This window comes from Gorilla gorilla, chromosome 12, assembly GCF_029281585.2.
Source record: "Gorilla gorilla gorilla isolate KB3781 chromosome 12, NHGRI_mGorGor1-v2.1_pri, whole genome shotgun sequence".
Classification (NCBI taxonomy): Eukaryota; Metazoa; Chordata; class Mammalia; order Primates; family Hominidae; genus Gorilla; species Gorilla gorilla.
Window position 1 is genome coordinate 76,241,548 of NC_073236.2, and position 21,119 is coordinate 76,262,666.

General features: G+C 38.8%; 1 protein-coding gene across 13 annotated transcripts in view; it reads left to right on the forward strand.

Moving 5' to 3' along the window:
- Window positions 1-21,119, forward strand: part of WDPCP (WD repeat containing planar cell polarity effector) — a 482,654-nt gene that overhangs the window by 53,722 nt on the left and 407,813 nt on the right. The window lies entirely within an intron of this gene.

The following is a 21,119-nucleotide window of genomic DNA, read 5'->3' on the forward strand; positions in this document are numbered from 1 at the left end:
TCCCAGCACTTTGGGAGGCCAAGGTGGGTGGATCACTTGAGGCCAGGAGTTCAAGACTAGCCTGACCAACACGGCAAAAACCTATCTCTACTAAAAATGCAAAATTAGCCAGATGTGATGGCACATGCCTGTAGTCCCAGCCACTTGAGAGTCTGAGGGAAGAGAATCACTTGAACCTGGGAGGCAAGGTTTCAATGAGCCGAGATCATGCTACTGCACTCCAGCCTGGGCCCCAGAGGGAGAGTCTACCAGAAAACAAAAAAACAAAAACCACCAGCCTGGGCAACATGGTAAAACCCCATCTCTACAAAACAAAAACAGAAAAACACAAAAATTAGCCAGATATGGTGGCGTGCACCTGTAGTCCCAGCTACTTGGAGGGAGGATCACTTGAGCCTGAGAGGTTGTGGCTGCAGTGAACTGAGATCGCCCCACTGCACTCCAGCCTGGGCAACAGAGTGAGACTCTCAAAAACAAACAAACAAACAAACAAACCACTGTATCAAAATGGATCCAATTAAAAACTGAAATATAGAATTTAATCGTTTTAATTAGGAAAATGTATAACAGTTCTAGTTTGCTACTTTTTGCATTTCATATTTAACATAAGCAGTTTCATACAGACACACGTTTATAAACACATATAATATAAAACAGTCTCATATATTTTCTGGCACATCATTAGTATCTCCTTATGTCTTAAGGTTTAGAGATGCTTCTTGGTGAACACTGAGTGCATTCCTTAGACAACCATAAGGGGGGTCTTCTATGTCAACAAGTTGCTCTCATTACTCTCCTTATCCCACCATGAGAGGAGGTCTTTATACCAACAAGCTGCTCTGTTTGAACAGTGTGTACATAATTATCTACTCTGAAGGTGAACGTTTTGTGTAATTAATTTTCTGAATTCCATCACTCTTAATTTGTTAGAATAATTGTGTTTGCACTAATTGTGCAAACACTAAAGTCAGAGTATAACTCTGACTTTATATGAGTTTAAATAACCTAGTAATAAAACAGAAATATTTTGATGTTTTAGAAGAATATTGAGGCCAAATAAATATTTGTCTATTGTTTATACAAATAATTAGTAAATTAAATACTATTTCTAATGTAGAAAACTTGTTTTTGTCTTGAATATACTTATACATACCATCTTTAAGTCACCTTTAAGTAGTGATACCGAAAAGTTTCTATGTAGTTAATAAAAGTAATTGTTTTTAAAATTTAATTCTCAAGAGACTATTCATTGCATAGCTGTTGGAACATAACCTTTTAATGGAATATCCTGCTTTTATTTAACATTCCAATGAAAATGGTGAAATTATTAAATTAAGTACTAAAGAATGCAAAACATGTCCTGAATAACTCAAGAGATGACTAATTATTATTTATCTACTCATCCATCTATCTATAAATAAATGGCAATACTTAATAGAATTATTGGTTCACATTCTGTGATTATCTATAGATGATAGAATAGTTTACTGGAAAGAAATATATTACTAAAAACTTAAGTTGATACATAATCAAAGTTTTACCTGAGTTTTATTTATTTATTTATTTATTTTGAGACAGAGTCTTGCTATGTCACCCAGGCTGGAGTGCAGTGGTATTACCTGAGCTCACTGCAACCTCCTCCTCCCAAGTTCAAATGCTTCTCGTGACTCACCCTCGCAACCAATTACAGGCATGCGCCACCACACCTGGCTAATTTCTGTATTTTTGAGACAGGGTTTCACCATGTCGGCCAGGCTGGTTTCAAACTCCTGGCCTCAAGTGATCTGCCCTCCTTGGCCTCCCAAAGTGCTGGGATTACAGGCATGAGTTGAATTTTTTTTTAACCATTATTTGTGGAACAGATATTATTCAGTGAAGTCAGTTTAGTTTAACTACATGTTACAGAAGCATTGGCAATGCAAAATAATTTCTGTCTGCTTTCACCTTGTAATATCTGTACAATTTTTACTTCAAACGAAAAAGGGGCTTTAGCTATCAAAAGCCAGATTATGATGAGATAATGCAGTTTTTCACATAAATGTAAATCATGGGTTAACTGTCTTAGTAGAAAATATAAATTTTTAAAAACTAATCTAATTGCATATTGGGGAAAGTTTCACTTTTCATCAAATACTATTTTTGATAAAATATGTTTAAATATTTTAGCAACAAACATTTAAACAATATTCTTTAATGGTATGTTAAAGGTCTAGGAGACTTGGATTCAAGAATTGCAAAGGAGAAAATTGAGAAAAGTCTGAGAAATGGACACCAGCTGTGAATTTTAATGACTGGTGTTATATTGTTTTGGAAATATTTTCACTAACCACAGTTATTTTGCAAGTCACCTTACATAATTTTTCAGAAGAGAATAAAAGTGACTGATTTCTATTGATAGGATACTGACTCTCAGAGCTATTATATAATGAAATTCTATCAGACTAGTTTTATCTTTTCTGCTACTTTATTACTCTGAAAAATATAAATCTTTATAACTGCTGAGTTCTTGTCAGTTTGAAAATACATGTCAAAATATATATGCTTTAAAAATATTTTCCTTGAATGATGCATGAATGTTTTTAAAGGAGGTGTTGACACTAGTGATTTTGATGGTTGATATTAAGCTATAAAGAAAATATACAGAATGATGCAATATATTTAAAGCGGATTTATGTTAGTATATGCTAAAAGTTAGGATACGGAAATCATCTTTATAGCTGGGCAAACTTGCTTGTATGAATTTCTCTCCCATAGAATGTGCAAAACAATTTGTCAAAGGCAATTTTTTTATTATAAAGGGATGGCTTCAAATATTTTAAAATTATGAAAGCTCTAAACTCAAGTAGATTTCAGCATTCTAATTCTGTGGGATATTCACATTTCTCAGTGTTTCTTCATTTTCTACACTAGCATATTAATGAATTTATGTAGAGTAAGTCAATTTTTATTTTAATATCTTATTTGGGGTTCTGTACATCTAATTTTGTAATTTTTTCATGTTATTTTTAATAATATTGCTGACAGTAATTTATAAATACTTGATTACAGCTGAGGGATTATCTTTTATTTGTTTAAAGGCAGGGGCTTGAATTGTGTTACTCTTGAGATCCCTTTCTCAACATTATAAGTATACTTTTCTATTGTACATAATGTTCTTTAAAGTTTAAGATTTATTTTGACCTATCTGAAATTAAAAAAACCCCAAAACCTTGTTTTTTAGCACATATTATATGATGATTGCAAATTTATCAGATTCAGATTTTGCCATGCAGGACTTATGCTCTTGTTCGGCAGAGATGGCATTTGTTTATTCATTCATTGATTAATTTATCTGACAGCAAATATTTATAGAACATTTACTATGTTTAAGAACCTGGGTATAAAATAGTAAGTTACCTGTTATGGCTCAAGTTGCTTACAGTTTTGTGGAGGAGACAAACAAGTAAATACGTAGTTAAAATCTTAAGCGTCTAAGATGATGTTATGATTGAGGAAAGCACAACCCATCTAACTGAATCCTAGTGGGGCCTGATGTTGGGGAAAGCTCCATGGAGAAAGTTTTGGCTAATCTGAGGCCTAGCATGTGTAAGCATTAGTCAGGCGAAGGTTGGAAGAGGGAGGAAAGCAGGGATAGGTAAGTGCATTTCAGATTAAATGATATGTAAAAAGGCAAAGAGTCTAGGGAACATGGTATGACTCATAGGACCCTAAGACTTTAGTGTTCAGAGGTGAGGCCAGAGTTGTGAGTAAGGATCATTTCATGCATGGTCTTGTGTATCATCAGAATTTCATCCTTGGTGCAATGAGTAGTCATTAAGGCTTTTCAGAGAAGTGACATAATTGTTTTCTGGAAAAATTGCCCTGGCAACAATGTGGAGAATGGATTCGAAAGAGTCAAATTAGAGGCAGGGATACAAACTTTCTGAGTTATTACTTGAGAGGCATTATCAGCATAAACTATGATGGTAGCAGTAGGGATGAAGAAAACTAGATGTATTTGTGAAATATTTAACTAGTAACAGCAAGAGAGTTGATTTACTAGATATGGAGGTTTGTGGAAGAAACAGTAGTAAAGGCGGCACAAATTTTTGTTAAAGATAACTAGGTGGTTGGTGCTTCCATTCAATGGGATTGGAACCAAGGAAGGAGTCTGAAAGCAAAAAATGTGAATTCAGCTTTAGAAATGGTGAGCTGGGCTCCACGGCTCAGGCTCCTAATTCCAGTACTATGGGAGGCTGAGGCGGGTTGATCACTTGAGGCCCAGAGTTTGAGGCCAGCCTGGCCAACATGGCGAAACCCCGTCTCTCTTAAAAATACAAAAAAATTGGCTGGGTGTGGTGGTGCATGCCTGTAATCCCAGCTACTTGGGAGGCTGAGGCACAAGAATCATTTGAACTTGGGAGGCGAAGGTTGCAGTGAGCCAAGATCGCGCCACTGCACCCTAGGCTGGGTAACAGAGATTCCATCAAAAAAAAAAAAAAAAAAAGCATGAAGAATCTGAGACTTTTACCATTTTTTTTGGTTGTTTGTTTTTATCTTTCCATTTATTTATCTTCCACCTATCCATTAATCCGTTTTATGTTCTGATGCACTTCTGATGCACTTCAAAGTATATTACAGATAATTTTTTTTATATTTAATTTTCTGTCCTTGCGATAGTTTGCCCAGACTGATGGTTTCCAGCTTCATCCATGTCCCTACAAAGGACATGACCTCATCCTTTTTTATGGCTGCATAGTATTCCATGGTACATATGTGCCACATTTTCTTAATCCAGTCTATCATTGATGGACATTTGGGTTGGTTCCAAGTCTTCGCTATTGTGAATAGTGCCGCAGTAAACATACGTGTGCATGTGTCTTTATATAGCAGCATGATTTATAATCCTTTGGGTATATGCCCAGTAATGGGATGGCTGGGTCAAATGGTATTTCTAGTTCTAGATCCTTGAGGAATCGCCACACTGTCTTCCACAATGGTTGAACTAGTTTACATTCCCACCAACAGTGTAAAAGCGTTCTCATTTCTCCACATCCTCTCCAAGACCTGTTGTTTCCTGACTTTTTAATGATCGCCATTCTAACTGGTGTGAGATGGTATCTCATTGTGGTTTTGATTTGCATTTCTCTGATGGCCAGTGATGATAAGCATATTTTCATGTGTCTGTTGGCTGCATAAATGTCTTCTTTTGAGAAATGTCTGTTAATATCCTTCGCCCAGTTTTTGATGGGATTGTTTGACTTTTTCTTGTAAATTTGTTTAAATTCCTTGTAGATTCCAGATATTAGCCCTTTGTCAGATGGGTAGATTGCAAAAATTTTCTCCCATTCTGTAGGTTGCCTGTTCACCCTGATGGTAGTTTCTTTTGCTGTGCAGAAGCTCTTTGGTTTAATTAGATCCCATTTGTCAATTTTGACTTTTGTTGCCATTGCTTTTGGTGTTTTAGATATGAAGTCCTTGTCCATGCCTATGTCCTGAATGGTATTGCCTAGGTTTTCTTCTAGGGTTTTTATGGTTTTAGGTCTAACATTTAAGGCTTTAATCCATCTTGAATTAATTTTTGTATAAGGTGTAAGGAAGGGATCCAGTTTCAGCTTTCTACATATGGCTAGCCAGTTTTCCTAGCACCATTTATTATAATAGGGAATCCTTTCTCCATTTCTTGTTTTTGTCGGGTTTATCAAAGATCAGATGGTTGTAGATGTGTGGTATTATTTCTGAGGGCTCTGTTCTGTTCCATTGATCTGTATCTCTGTTTTGGTACCAGTACCATGCTGTTTTGGTTACTGTAGCCTTGTAGCATTGTTTGAAGTCAGGTAGCGTGATGCCTCCAGCTTTGTTCTTTTGGCTTAGGATTGTCTTGGCAATGCCGGGTCTTTTTTGGTTCCATATGAACTTTAAAGTAGTTTTTCCAGTTTTGTGAAGAAAGTCATTGGTAGCTTGATGGGGATGGTATTGAATCTATAAATTACCTTGGGCAGTATGGCCGTTTTCACGATATTGATTCTTCCTATCCATGAGCATGGAATGTTTTTCCATTTGTTTGTGTCCTCTTTTATTTCCTTGAGCAGTGGTTTGTAGTTCTCCTTGAAGAGGTCCTTCACATCCCTTGTAAGTTGGATTCCTAGGTATTTTATTCTCTTTGAAGCAATTGTGAATGGGAGTTCACTCATGATTTGGCTCTCTGTTTGTCTATTATTGATGTATAGGAATGCTTGTGATTTTTGCACATTGATTTTGTATCCTGAGACTTTGTTGAAGTTGCTTATCAGCTTAAGGAGATTTTGGGCTGAGACGATGGGGTTTTCTAAATATACAATCATGTCATCTGCAAACAGGAACAACTTGACTTCCTCTTTTCCTAATTGAATACCCTTTATTTCTTTCTCCTGCCTGATTGCCCTGGCCAGAACTTCCAACACTATGTTGAATAGGAGTGGTGAGAGAGGGCATCCCTGTCTTGTGCCAGTTTTCAAAGGGAATGCTTCCTGTTTTTGCCCATTCAGTATGATATTGGCTGTGGGTTTGTCATAAATAGCTTTTATTATTTTGAGATATGTCCCATGAATACCTAGTTTATTCAGAGTTTTTAGCATGAAGCGCTGTTGAATTTTGTCAAAGGCCTTTTCTGCATCTATTGAGATAATCATGTGGTTTTTGTCTTTGGTTCTGTTTATATGATGGATTATGTTTATTGATTTGTATATGCTGAACCAGTCTTGCATCCCAGGGATGAAGCTGACTTGATTGTCATGGATAAGCTTTTTGATGTGCTGCTGGATTCAGTTTGCCAGTATTTTATTGAAGATTTTTGCATTGATGTTCATCAGGGATATTGGTCTAAAATTCTCTTTTTTTGTTGTGTCTCTGCCAGGCTTTGGTATCAGGTTGATGCTGGCCTCATAAAATGAGTTAGGGAGGATTCCCTCTTTTTCTATTGATTGGAATAGTTTCAGAAGGAATGGTACCGGCTCCTCTTTGTACCTCTGGTAGAATTCGGCTGTGAATCCATCTGGTCCTGGAGTTTTTTAGTTGGTAAGCTATTAATTATTGCCTCAATTTCAGCGCCTGTTATTGGTCAAGTCAGAGATTCAGCTTCTTCCTGGTTTAGTCTTGGGAGGGTATATGTGTCCAGGCATTTATCCATTTCTTCTAGATTTTCTAGTTTATTTGTGTAGAGGTGTTTGTAGTATTCTCTGATGGTAATTTGTATCTCTGTGGGATTGGTGGTGATATCCCTTTTATCTTTTTTTTTGCATCTATTTGATTCTCCTGTCTTTTCTTCTTTATTAGTCTTGCTAGCAGTCTATCTATTTTGATCTTTTCAAGAAAACCAGCTCCTGCATTTATTGATTTTTTGAAGGGTTTTTTGTGTCTCTATCTCCTTCAGTTCTGCTCTGATCTTTGTTATTTCTTGCCTTCTGCTAGCTTGTGAATGTGTTTGCTCTTGCTTCTCTAGTTCTTTTCATTGTGATGTTAGGGTGTCAATTTTAGATCTCTGCTGCTTTCTCTTGTGGGCATTTAGTGCTATAAATTTCCCTCTACACACTGCTTTAAATGTGTCCCAGAGATTCTGGTATGTTGTGTCTTTGTTCTCATTGGTTTCAAACATCTTTATTTCTGCCTTCATTTCGTTATGTACCCAGTAGTTATTCAGGAGCAGGTTGTTCAGTCTCCATGTAGTTGAGCAGTTTTGAGTGAGTTTCTTAATCCTGAGTTCTAATTTGATTGCACTTTGGTCCGAGAGACTGTTTTTTATAATTTCTGTTCTTTTACATTTGCTGAGGAGTGCTTTACTTCCAACTGTGTAGTCAATTTTGGAATAAGTGTGATGCGATGCTGAGAAGAATGTGTATTCTGTTGATCTGGGGTGGAGAGTTCTGTAGATGTCTATTAGGTTCGCTTGGTGCAGAGCTGTGTTCAGGTCCTGGATATCCTTGTTAACTTTCTGTCTCATCGATCTGTCTAATATTGATGGTGGGGTGTTCAAGTCTCCCATTATTATTGTGTGGGAGTCTAAGTTCTTTGTAGGTCTCTAAGGACTTGCTTTATGAATCTGGGTGCTCCTGTACTGGGTGCATATGTATTTAGGAGAGTTAGCTCTTCTTGTTGAATTGATCCATTTACCATTATGTAATGCCCTTCTTTGTCTCTTTTGATCTTTGTTGGCTGAAAGTCTGTTTTATCAGAGACTAGGATTGCAACCCCTGCATTTTTTTGTTTTCCATTTGCTTGGTAGATCTTCCTCCATCCCTTTATTTTGAGTCTATGTGTGTCTCTGCACATGAGATGGGTCTCCTGAATACAGCACACTGGTGGGTCTTGACTTTTTATCCAATTTGCCAGTCTCTGTCTTACAATTGGAGCATTTAGCCCATTTACATTTAAGGTTAATATTATTACGTGTTAATTTGATCCTGTCATTATGATATTAGCTGGTTATTTTGCTTGTTAGTTGATGCAGTTTCTTCCTAGCATCGATGGTCTTTAGAATTTGACATGTTTTTGCAGTGGCTGGTACCATTTGTTCCTTTCCATGTTTAGTGCTTCCTACAGGAGATCTTGTAAGGCAAGCCTGGTGGTGAGAAAATCTCTCAGCATTTGCTTGTCTGTAAAGGCTTTTATTTCTCCTTCACTTATGAAGCTTAGTTTGGCTGGATATGAAATTCTGGGTTGAAAATTCTTTTCTTTGAGAATGTTGAATATTGGCCCCCACTCTCTTCTGGCTTGTAGAGTTTCTGCTGAGAGATCCACTGTTAATCTGATGGGCTTCCCTTTGTGGGTAACCTGAGCTTTCTCTCTGGCTGCCCTTAACATATTCCTTCATTTCAGCCTTGGTGAATCTAACAGTTATGTGTCTTGGGGTTGCTCTTCTTGAGGAGTATCTTTGTGGCATTCTCTGTATTTCCTGAATTTGAATGTTGGCCTGCCTCACTAGGTTGGGGAAGTTCTCCTGGGTAATATCCTGAAGAGTGTTTTTCAGCTTGGTTCCATCACCCCATCACTTTCAGGTACACCAATCAGACATAGATTTGGTCTTTTCACATATTACCATATTTCTTGGAGGCTTTGTTTGTTTCTTTTCACTCTTTTTTCTCTCAACTTCTCTTCTCGCTTCATTTCATTCATTTGATCTTCAGTCCCTGATCCCCTTTATTCCACTTGATCGAATAGGCTACTGAAGCTTGTGCATGCGTCACGTAGTTCTCGTGCTATGGTTTTCAGCCCCATCAGGTCATTTAAGGTCTTCTCTGTGCTGGTTATTCTAGTTAGCTGTTCGTCTAATTTTTTTTCAAGGTTTTTAGCTTCCTTATGATGGGTTCGAACATCCTCCTTTAGCTCGGAGAAGTTTGTTATTACTGATCTTCTGAGCCTACTTCTGTTAATTTTCAAAGTCATTCTCTGTCCAGCTTTATTCTGCTGCTGGCGAGGAGCTGCGATCCTTTGGAGGAGAAGAGGTGGTCTGATTTTTAGAATTTTCAGCTTTTCTGCTCTGGTTTCTCCCCATCTTTGTGGTTTTATCTACCTTTGGTCTTTGATAATGGTGACCTACAGATGGGGTTTTGGTGTGGATGTCCTTCTTGTTGATGTTATTCTTTTCTGTTTGCTAGTTTTCCTTCTAATCGTCAGGACCCTCAGCTGCAGGTCTGTTGGAGTTTGCTGGAGGGTCCACTCCAGACACTGTTTACCCGGGTAGCACCAGTGGAGGCTGCAGAACAGCATATATTACAGAATAGTAAATGTTGCTGCCTGATCCTTCCTCTGGAAGCTTCATCTTAGAGGGGCACCCAGCTGTATGAGGTGTCTGTCAGCCCTACTGGGAGGTGTCTCCCAGTTAGGCTACTCAGGGGTCAGGGACCCATTTGAGGATGCAGTCTGTCCATTCTCAGATCTCAGACTCCATGCTGGGAGAACCACTGCTCTCTTCAAATCGTCAGACAGGGATGTTTAAGCCTGCAGAAGTTTCTGCTGCCTTTTGTTCAGCTATTCCCTGCCCCCAGAGGTGGAGTCTACAGAGACAGGCAGGCCTCATTGAGGTGTGGTGTGTTCCACCCAGTTCAAGCTTCTGGGCTGCTTTGTTTACCTAGTCAAGCCTCTGCAATGGCAGATGCCCCTCCCCCAGCCTCGTTGCTGCCTCACAGTTCGATCTTGGACTGCTGTGCTAGCAGTGAGCAAGGCTCCGTGGGCGTGGGACCTGGCGAGCCAGGCGCGGGATATAATCTCCTGGTGTGCGGTTTGCCAAGACCATTGGAAAAGCACAGTATTAGGGTGGGAGTGTCCCGATTTCCCATGTACTGTCTGTCACTGCTTCGCTTGGCTAGGAAAGGGAATTCCCCAACCCCTTGCACTTCCTGGATGAGGCAATGCCCCGCCTTGCTTTGGCTCACACTCCATGGGCTACACCCACTGTCCAATAAGTCCCAGTGAGATGAACACAGTACCTCAGTTGGAAATGCAGAAATCACCCGTCTTCTGTGTCACTCACACTGGGAGCTGTAGACTGGAGCTGTTCCTGTTTGGTCATCTTGGAACCTGAACTGACCATATTTTCAAACCAACAATTTGGCCTGCCAGTTGCATGGATCCTGTTAGAAAATATGACCTTGGGTCAGAGATGAAGGACAGTTTATTACTCACAGTAACAGAGTAGCTGAGGTATCAACATTTTTGCACTGGCTCTCTGAATCTTAATTACCTTAGAGTGACATGAAAAGGGCCAGATAACACATGTACATACAGTGGGCTGCATTATAGGAGAGGAACTCCAAACTTAAGAAACCCAAGTCTTTTATACTGTACATAAAGCATGTCTGCCCTGAAATAAAGATGTTCTTTGAAACCAATGAGAACAAAGACACAGCATACCAGAATCTCTGGGACACATTTAAAGCAGTGTGTAGCAGGAAATTTGTAGCACTAGATTCCCACAAGAGAAAGCAGGAAAGATCTAAAATTGAAACCTAACATCACAATGAAAAGAACTAGAGAAGCAAGAGCAAACACATTCACAAGCTAGCAGAAGGCAAGAAATAACTAAGATCAGAGCGGAATTGAAGGAGATAGAGACACAAAAAACCCTACCAAAAAATCAATGAATCAAGGAGCTGGTTTTTTGAAAAGATCATCAAACTCGATAGACGGCTAGCAAGACTACTAAAGAAGAAAAGAGAAAAAAATCAAACAGATGCAATAAAAAATGATAAAGGGGGTATCACCACCGATCCCACAGAAATACAAACTACCATCAGAGAATACTATAAACACCTCTACACAAATAAACTAGAAAATCTAGAAGAAATGGATAAATTCCTAGACACATACACCCTCCCAAGACTAAACCAGGAAGAAGTTGAATCCCTGAATAGACCAATAATGGTCTGAAATTGAGGCAATAATTAGTAGCCTACCAACCAAAAAAATGTCGAGGACCAGATGGATTCACAGCCGAATTCTACGAGAGATACAAGGAGGAGCTGGTACCATTCCTTCTGAAACTATTCCAATCAATCCCTGACTCATTTTATGAGGCCAGCATCATCCTGATACCAAAGCCTGGCAGAGGCACAACAAAAAAAGAGAATTTTAGACCAGTATCCCTGATGAACATCAATAAAAAAATCCTCAATAAAACACTGGCAAACCGAATCCAGCAACACATCAAAAAGCTTGTCCACCATGATGAAGTCGGTTTCATCCCTGGGATGCAAGGCTGGTTCAACATATGCAAATCAACAACCGTAATCCATCATATAAACAGAACCAACGACAAAAACCACATGATTTTCTCAATAGATGCAGAAAAGGCCTTTGACAAAATTCAACGTTTCATGCTAAAAACTCTCAATAAATTAGGTATTGATGGGATGTATCTCAAAATAATAAGAGCTATCTATGACAAACCCACAGCCAATATCATACTGAATGGGCAAAAACGGGAAGCATTCCCTTTGAAAACTGGCACAAGACAGGGATGCCCTCTCTCACCACTCCTATTCAACATAGTGTTGGAAGTTCTGGCCAGGGCAATCAGGCAGAAAGATTGCCTGAGAAAGAAATAAAGGGTATTCAATTAGGAAAAGAGGAAGTCAAGTTGTTCCTGTTTCCAGATGACATGATTGTATATTTAGAAAACCCCATCGTCTCAGCCCAAAATCTCCTTAAGCTGATAAGCAACTTCAGCAAAGTCTCAGGATACAAAATCAATGTGCAAAAATCACAAGCATTCCTATACATCAATAATAGACAAACAGAGAGCCAAATCATGAGTGAACTCCCATTCACAATTGCTTCAAAGAGAATAAAATACCTAGGAATCCAACTTACTAGGGATGTGAAGAACCTCTTCAAGGAGAACTACAAACCACTGCTCAGTGAAATAAAAGAGGACACAAACAAATGGAAGAACATTCCATGTTCATGGATTGGAAGAATCAATATTGTGAAGATGGCCATACTGCCCAAGGTAATTTATAGATTCAATGACATCCCCATCAAGCTACCAATGACTTTCTTCACAGAATTGGAAAAACTACTTTAAAGTTCGTATGTAACCAAAAAAGAGCCCACATTGCCACGTCAATCCTAAGCCAAAAGAACAAAGCTGGAGGCATCACGCTACCTGACTTCAAACTATACCACAAGTCTACAGTAACCAACAGCATGGTACTGGTACCAAAACAGAGATATAGACCAATGGAACAGAACAGAGCCCTCAGAAATAATACCACACATCTACAACTATCTGATCTTTGACAAACCTGATAAAAACAAGAACTGGGGAAAGGATTCCCTATTTAATAAATGGTGCTGTGAAAACTGGCTAGTCATATGTAGAAAGCTGAAACTGGATCCCTTCCTTACACCTTATACAAAAATTAATTCAAGATGGATTAAAGCCTTAAATGTTAGAGCTAAAACCATAAAAACCCTAGTAGAAAACCTAGGCAATACCATTCAGGACATAGGCATGGACAAGGACTTCATGTCTAAAACACCAAAAGCAATGGCAACAAAAGCCAAAATTGAGAAATGGGATCTAATTAAACTAAAGAGCTTCTGCACAGCAAAAGAAACTACCATCAGGGTGAACAGGCAACCTACAGAATGGGAGAAAATTTTTGCAATCTACTCATCTGACAAAGGGCTAATATCCAGAATCTACAAAGAACTCAAATTTACAAGAAAAAAACAAGCAAACCTCTGAAAAAGGGGGCAAAGGATATGAATAGACACTTCTCAAAAGAAGACATTTATGCAGCCAACAGACACATGAAAAAATGCTCATTATCACTGGCCATCAGAGAAATGCAAATCAAAACCACAATGAGATACCATCTCACACCAGTTAGAATGGCGATCATTAAAAAGTCAGGAAACAACAGGTCTTGGAGAGGATGTGGAGAAATGAGAACGCTTTTACACTGTTGGTGGGAATGTAAACTAGTTCAACCATTGTGGAAGACAGTGTGGCGATTCCTCAAGGATCTAGAACTAGAAATACCATTTGACCCAGCTATCCCATTACTGGGCATATACCCAAAGGATTATAAATCATGCTGCTATAAAGACACATGCACACGTATGTTTACTGCGGCACTATTCACAGTAGGGAAGACTTGGAACCAACCCAAATGTCCATCAATGATAGACTGGATTAAGAAAATGTGGCACATATACACCATGGAATACTATGCAGCCATAAAAAAAGGATGAGGTCATGTCCTTTGTAGGGACATGGATGAAGCTGGAAACCATCATTCTGAGCAAACTATCGCAAGGACAGAAAACCAAACACTGCATGTTCTCACTCATAGCTGGGAACTGAATAGTGAGAACACTTGGATACTGGAAGGGGAACATCAGACACCAGGGCCTGTCGTTGGTTGGGGTGGGGGGAGGGATAGCATTAGGATGTATACCTAATGTAAATGATGAGATAATGGGTGTAGCACACCAACATGGCACAGGTATACATATGTAACAAACCTGCAGTTGTGCACATGTACCCTAGAACTTAAAGTAAAAAAAAAAAAAGGCATGCCTGCCCTTTGCTCTGTTAGGTAAACTAGCTTGATTTTCTAAGACTGCTTGCTATTTTTGAAAAAATAGTCAAGAACAAAGCAGTGCCTTGGTTGCAGAGATGTGAGAGACTTCTAGAGAATTATTGTCCAGCACCTCAAAACAGAATTTTTATCCTTATTTCACTCATATTCTAAAAAATAAAAGTCATTTCTTTTCATGGCTGACACTCCAAATTTATGAGGAAGCCTTGTTTCATTGGCTGTGTGTTCTCTTCCCTAATCTCCGTTCATCGAATATTTATTGAATACTTTGATACATTGGGGAATATTATAGAGCAAATTTATGTGGCATGCATTCTAGTTCATGTACTCAGATGAGTAAGCAAAGAAATAATCAAGGTAATCCTGGACTAGGATAAGCTCAATAAAGTTAAAACCAAAACAGAATGTGACAAAAAACTGGGATTGAAGTATGGGGGTTATTGGAGAAGACTTTTAGGAAGAAACAACATTTGCAAAGAGATCTGAATCATGAGAAGCAGCCAGCCATGTAAAAACCACGGGGAAGAGATTTCTACATAAAAGAACATCAAATACAAAGGCTCTGAAGCAGGAATGAGCTTGATATTTTTTGAGGAATAGAAAGCACAGGTTTCTGGAGGATAGTCAGCTATGGAGGAAAATGGTAAAGGGTAAATTTGGAAAGGTAGGCCATGGCAAGAGGTTTGAGTTTTATTCTGATATCTTTAACCTTTGTTACTCCCCTGTATCTTTCCTCTTAATTTACAAATATTTTAGGCCTTTTCCCTTTAAAAACTTCCTTTTCAAACAGTTGCCACTGCTTCTCCTTTTCACCCCAAATATTTTAAAATAGAGGAGAATGAAAAGATACCCATAATAGTGTTGGACAACACGAAATCATGCCATCAAAAATTGTGAGGAATTCCTGAGAGACAGAAGCAGAAGGCTGGAAAACAAGTACTCAAAATGACACACAAGAAAAAACAACTGTACGTGAAAGTAGAGCGTCAAAAACTTCAAGACTTGGTTATAGGGATCTGTGCCTTAAATAGGATGGCTGGTATGTCTTTTTTTCCCAGTTCCTCCTCTGTTCTCAAGTTATGCACGTGCATGGGAGAGCACATGTATGTGTGTGTACACACACACACACACACACACACACAGTAGCAACAGCAACAACAGAAGTATTTGCCCTTTCCTGAAATTCAAAAGCCGTACATACATAAGGTAAGCCACTTATCTGGGAAAGACTTATGGTGTGGCTGTTGCAACCTGAGGAAAGAGCATAACCTGAAGTGACTTGGGACTTACCTATATTACAGACACAGATGGGAGGAAAAAATGAAAAGGAAAGGCAGCCTTGCCCAGGAGGAAATTACATTAAAGTACTCCAGTGTACTTTACCAGTGTAAAGCTCTTCTTTTTTGCAGTTACGGTGCCCTCAACTTGCCTCCCTTGGCCCACACATCTTAATGTGGCCACGGCCACTAACATAATGGCAGTCAGCCCTTCTCTCTAGGAAAGAGACCAGATGGAGGAAACAGAGCCCTGTGTACTCATCAACTTAGACCTTCATTTATAAATATGAATGATAGCCCAGGATCATCAGACACTAAGAAAACCAATAGCCAGAAAAAGAAGAGCCAAGATGAGCAGACAATGGATTTGGATGAAACTTGGAATTTAAAGAATAGAAGAATACATAAAATGTATTTTAATCAATGATTCCAGAAGTGAATAAAATAAGAACAGATCACTATCCAAAAGAAGCAATGAGAGAAAGAGACTTTTTATTCTTTTTAGTTTTAATTTTTTTAAATTTTATTTTGGGTTCAGGAGTACATGTGCAGGTTTGTTATATAGGTAAATTGCATGTCACAGAGGTTTGGTGTACAGATTATTTTGTCACCCAGGAAATAAGTATAGTACCCAACAGGTAGTTTTTCTGTCCTCACCCTCCTTCCACCCGCCACCCTCAGGTTGGCCTTGGGTCTGTTGTTCCCTTCTTTGTGTCCATATGTACTCAATGTTTAGCTGTTACTTATAAGCAAGAATATGTAGCGTTTGGTTTTCTGTCCCTGTGTTAGTTTGCTTAGGATAATGACCTCCAGCTCCATCCATGTTGCTGCAAAGGACATGACCTTTTTCTCTTTTTTGGGCTGAGTAGTATTACTTTGTGTATCTATACCACATTTTCTTTATCCAGTCTACCATTGATGAACTTTTAGGTTGATTCTCTGTCTTTACTATTGTGAATAATGCTGTGATGAACATAAGCATGCATGTGTCTTTGTGGTAGAATAACTTATATTCCTTTAGGTATATACCAAATTGTGTGATTGCTAGGTTGAATGGTAATTCTGTTTTAAGTTCTTTGAGAAATCATTATCTCCCATTGTGTAGGTTGTCCATTTACTCTGTTGATAGTTTATGTTGCTGTGCAGAAGTTCTTTAGTTTAATTAGATCCCATTTGTTAGTTTTTGCTTTTATTGCATTGCTTTTGCCATCTTCATCATGAAATCTTTGCGAAGTCCTATGTCTAGAATGGTATTTCCTAGGTTGTCTTCCGTGGTTTTCATAGTTTTAGGTTTCACATTTAAATCTTTAATCCATCTTGAGTTGATTTTTGTATGTGGTGAAAGGAAGGGGCCAAGTTTCAGTCTTCTGCATATGGCTAGCCAGTTATCCCAACACCATTTATTCAATAGGGAGTCCTTTCCCCGTTGCTTGTTTTTGTTGACCTTGTCAAAGATCAGAGAGTTGTGGTTGTATGGCTTTATTTCTGGGTTCTCTGTTGTGTTCCATTGGTCTGTCTGTTTTTGTACTAGTACCATGCTGTTTTGGTTACTGTAGCCTTGTATTATAGTTGGAGGTCAGGTAGTGTGATGCTTCTGGCTTTGTTCTTTTTGCTTAGGATTGCTTTGGCTATTCTTTTTTGGTTCCATATGAATTTTAGAATAGCTTTTCCAAGTTCTGTAAAAAATTGTCATTGGTAGTTTGATAGGAATAGCACTGAATCTGAACATTGCTTATGGGCAGTATGGCCATTTTAACAATATTTCCTATCTGCGAGCATGGAATATTTTTTCATTTGTTTGTGTCATCTCTGATTTGTTTGAGAAGTGTTTTGCAATTCTCATTGTGGAGGTGTTCCACTTCTCTGGTCAGCTTTATTCCTAGGTATTTTATTCTTTTTTGTGGCTATTGTGAATGGGATTGCATTTTTGATTTGGCTCTCAGGTTGGATGTTTTTGGTGTGTAGGAATGCTACTGATTTTTATACATTGCTTTTTATTTTTATTTTTTTGAGACAGAGTTTCACTCTTGTTGCCCAGACTGGAGTGCAATGGTGCGATCTTGGCTCACCACAACCTCCACCTCCTGGGTTCAAGCAATTCTCCTGCCTCAGCCTCCCGAGTAGCTGGGATTACGGGCATGTGCCACCATGCCCAGTGAATTTTGTATTTTTAGTCGAGATGGCGTTTTGCCACATTGGCCAAACTGGTCTCGAACTCCTGACCTCAGATGATCTGCCCACCTCGGCCTCTCAAAGTGCTGGGATTACAGGTGTGAGCCACCGCGCCCAGCCTGTTCATTGCCTTTGTATCCTGAAACTTGCCCAGGATCCTTTGTATCCTGAAAGTTGTTTATCAGATCAAGGAGCTTTTGGGCAGGGACCATGGTGTTTTCTAGGTATAGAATCATATCATCTGCCAACAGGAATATTTTGACTTCCTCTCTTCCTATTTGGATGCATTTTATTTCTTTCTCTTGTCTGATTGCTCTAGCTATGACTTCCATTGCTACGTTTAATAGGAATGGTGACAGATGACATCCTTGTCTCCTGGTTTTCAAGGAGAATGCTTCCAGCTTTTGCCCATTCAGTATGATGCTGGCTGTGGGTTTGTCATAAATGGCCCTTATTATTGTGAGGTATGTTCTTTTGATGCCTAGTTTGTTGAGAGTTTTTAACATGAAGGTATGTTGACTTTTATGGAAAGCCTTTTCTGCATTTATTGAGATGATCATGTGGTTTTCATTGTTAGCTGTTTATGTGATGAATCACATTTAGTAAATTTACATATGTTGAACCAATCTTGCATCCTAGGGATGATGCCTACTTGATTGTGGTGGATTAGCTTTATGATGTGCTGCTGGATTTTGTGTGCTAGTATTTTGTTGAGGATTTTTGCGTCTATGTTCATCAAGGATATTGGCCTGAAGTTTTCTTTTTTGTGTGCATCTCTGCCAGGCGTTGGTATCAGGATGATGCTGGCCTCATAGAATGAGTTAAAGAAGAATCCCTTCTCAGTTTTTGGAGAAATTTCAGTAGGAATGGTACTAGCCCTTCTTTGTACATTTAGTAGAATTTAGCAGTGAATCTGTCTGGTCTAGGGTCTTTTCTGGTGGGTAGGTTTTTTATTACTGATTCAATTTTGAAACTACTTATTGGTCTTTCCAGGGATTTAGTTTCTTCCTGGTTCAGCCTTGGGAGGTTGTATGTTCTCAAGAAGTTACTCATTTCTGGTAGATTTCCTAGCTGTGTTCATAGAGGTGTTCATAATAGTCTCTGAGGGTTTTTGGTATTTCTGTGGGGCAAGTGGTAACATCCTTTTTGTCATTTGTGATTGTGTTTATTTAGATCTTCTCTCTTTTTCTTTATTAGTCTAGCTAGTGGTCTATCTATCTTATTAATTCTTTCAAGGAACCAGCTCCTGGATTCATTGATCTTTTGTATGTTTGTGTGTGTGTGTGTGTGTGTGTGTGTGTGTTTGTGTGTGTGTCTGTCTGTCTGTCTGTCTGTCTGTCTGTCTGTCTTGATTTCCTTTAGTTCAGCTCTGATTTTGGTTATTTCTTGTCTTCCGCTAGCTTTGGGGTTTGTTTGCTCTTGTTTCTCTAGTTCCTCTAGGTGTGATGTTAGGTTGTTAATTTGAGATCTTTTTAACTTTTTGATGTGGGTGTTTAGTCTTATAAACTTCCCATTTAGCATGTTTTCACTCATAAGTGGAAGTTGAACAATGAGAACACATCGACACAGGGAGGGGAACATCACACACCGAGGCCTGCCGGGGGGTGGGGGGCTAGAGGAGGGATAGCATTAGAAGAAATACCTAATGTAGATGACAGGTTGATGGGTGCAGCAAACCACCATGGCACGTGTATACCTATGTAACAAGCGTGCACATTCTGTACATGTATCCCAAAACTTAAAGTATTAAAAAAAACAAAAAAAAATTGCTTTGGCTGTGTTCCAGAGATTTTGGTATGTTGTATCTTTGTTCTCATTAGTTTCAAAGGCCCCCTGATTTCTGCCTTAATTTCACTGTTTACCAAGAAGTCATTCAGGAACAGGTTGTTTAATTTCCATGCAATTGTGTAGTTTTGAGTGATTTTCTTAGCGATAATTTCTATTTTTATTGCACTGTGGCCCGAGAGTGTGGTTGCTGTAATTTTGGTGTTTTTTAATTTGCTGAGGGTTGTTTTATGCCTGATTGGGTGGTCTATTTTAGAGTATGTGCTATGCCCAGATGAGAGAAATGTGTATTCATTCTTTTGGTTTTGGGTGGAGAGTTCTGTAGATGTCTATTAGGTCCCTTTAGTCCAGTGTTGAGTTCAGGTCCCAAATATCTTTGTTAGTTTTCTGACTTGATGATCTGTCTAATACTGTCAATGGGGTGTTGAAGTCTCCCAGTATTATTGTGTGTTTATCTAAGTCTCTTTGTAGATTTCTAAGAACTTTATGAATCTGGGTGCTCCTGTATGGGGTGTGTATTGAGCCTTTTACCATTATGTAATGCCCTTCTTTGTCTTTTTTGATTTTTGTTGATTTAAAGTTTGTTTTGTCTGAAATTAGATAGCAACCCCCTGCTTTCTTCTGTTTTCCACCTGTTTGGTAGATTTTTCTCCATCCCTTTACTTTGAGCCTATGGGTCTAATGCCATGTGAGACGAGTTTCTTGAAGACAGCATATCATTGGGTTTTGCTTCTTATCCAAGCTGCCACTCTATGCCTTTTAATTAGGGCATTTAGCATGTTTACATTCAAGGTTGGTATAGATATGTGTGGATTTGATTCTGTCATGTTTTTAGCTGGTTATTATGCAGATTTGTTTGTGTGGTTGCCTTATAGTATCACTGGTCTATGAGTTTAAATGTGGTTTTGTAGTGGCTGGTGACAGTCTTTCCTTTCCATATTTAACACTCCCTTTAGGACCTCTTGTAAGGGAGGTCTGGGGGTAACAAATTCCAAATTCCCTTAGAGTTTGCTTGTCTGAAGAGGATCTTATTTGTCCTTTGAGTATCAAACTTAGTTTGGCTGGATATAAAATTCTTGGTTGAAAATTTTTTTTTTTTTTTTTTTTTTTTGAGATAGGGTCTCACTCCATTGCCCAGGCTGATGTGCCGTGGCACAAACATGGCTCACTGCAGCTTCGACCTTCCCAGGCTCATGTGATCCTCCCACCTCAGCCTTCAGAGTAGCTGGGACCACAGGTGCATCCCACCATACCTGGCTAATTTTTTATTTTTATTTTTGTAGAGATGGGATTTTGCCATGTTGCCCAGGCTGGTCTCAAACTCCTGGGCTAAAGTGATCCATCCATCTTGGCCTCCCAGAGTGCTGGGATTACAGGTGTGAGCCATCACGCCTGGATGAAAATTCTTTTTTTAAAAAATGCTTAATGTAGGCATCCAATCTCTTCTGGCTTGTAGGGCCTTTGCTGACAGATCTGCAGTAAGCCTGAATGGGATCCCTTTCTAGGTGACCTGCTCCTTCTCTCTAGCTGCCTTTAACATTTTTTCTTTCATTTTGACCTTGGAGAATCTGATGACTATTTGTCCTTGGGATGATCTTCTTGGGTAGTATTCTGCAGGAGTTCTGTGCGTTTTCTGAATTTGAATGTTGGCCTCTCTAGTGAGGTTGGGGAAATTTTCATGGATGATATCTTGAAATGTGTTTTCCAAGTTGCTAGGTTTCCCTTCCTCCCTTTCAGAGATGCCAGTGAGTTGTAGATTTGGTCTCTTTATATAATCCCATATTTCTTGGAGGTTTTGTTCATTCTTTTTTATTGCTTTTTT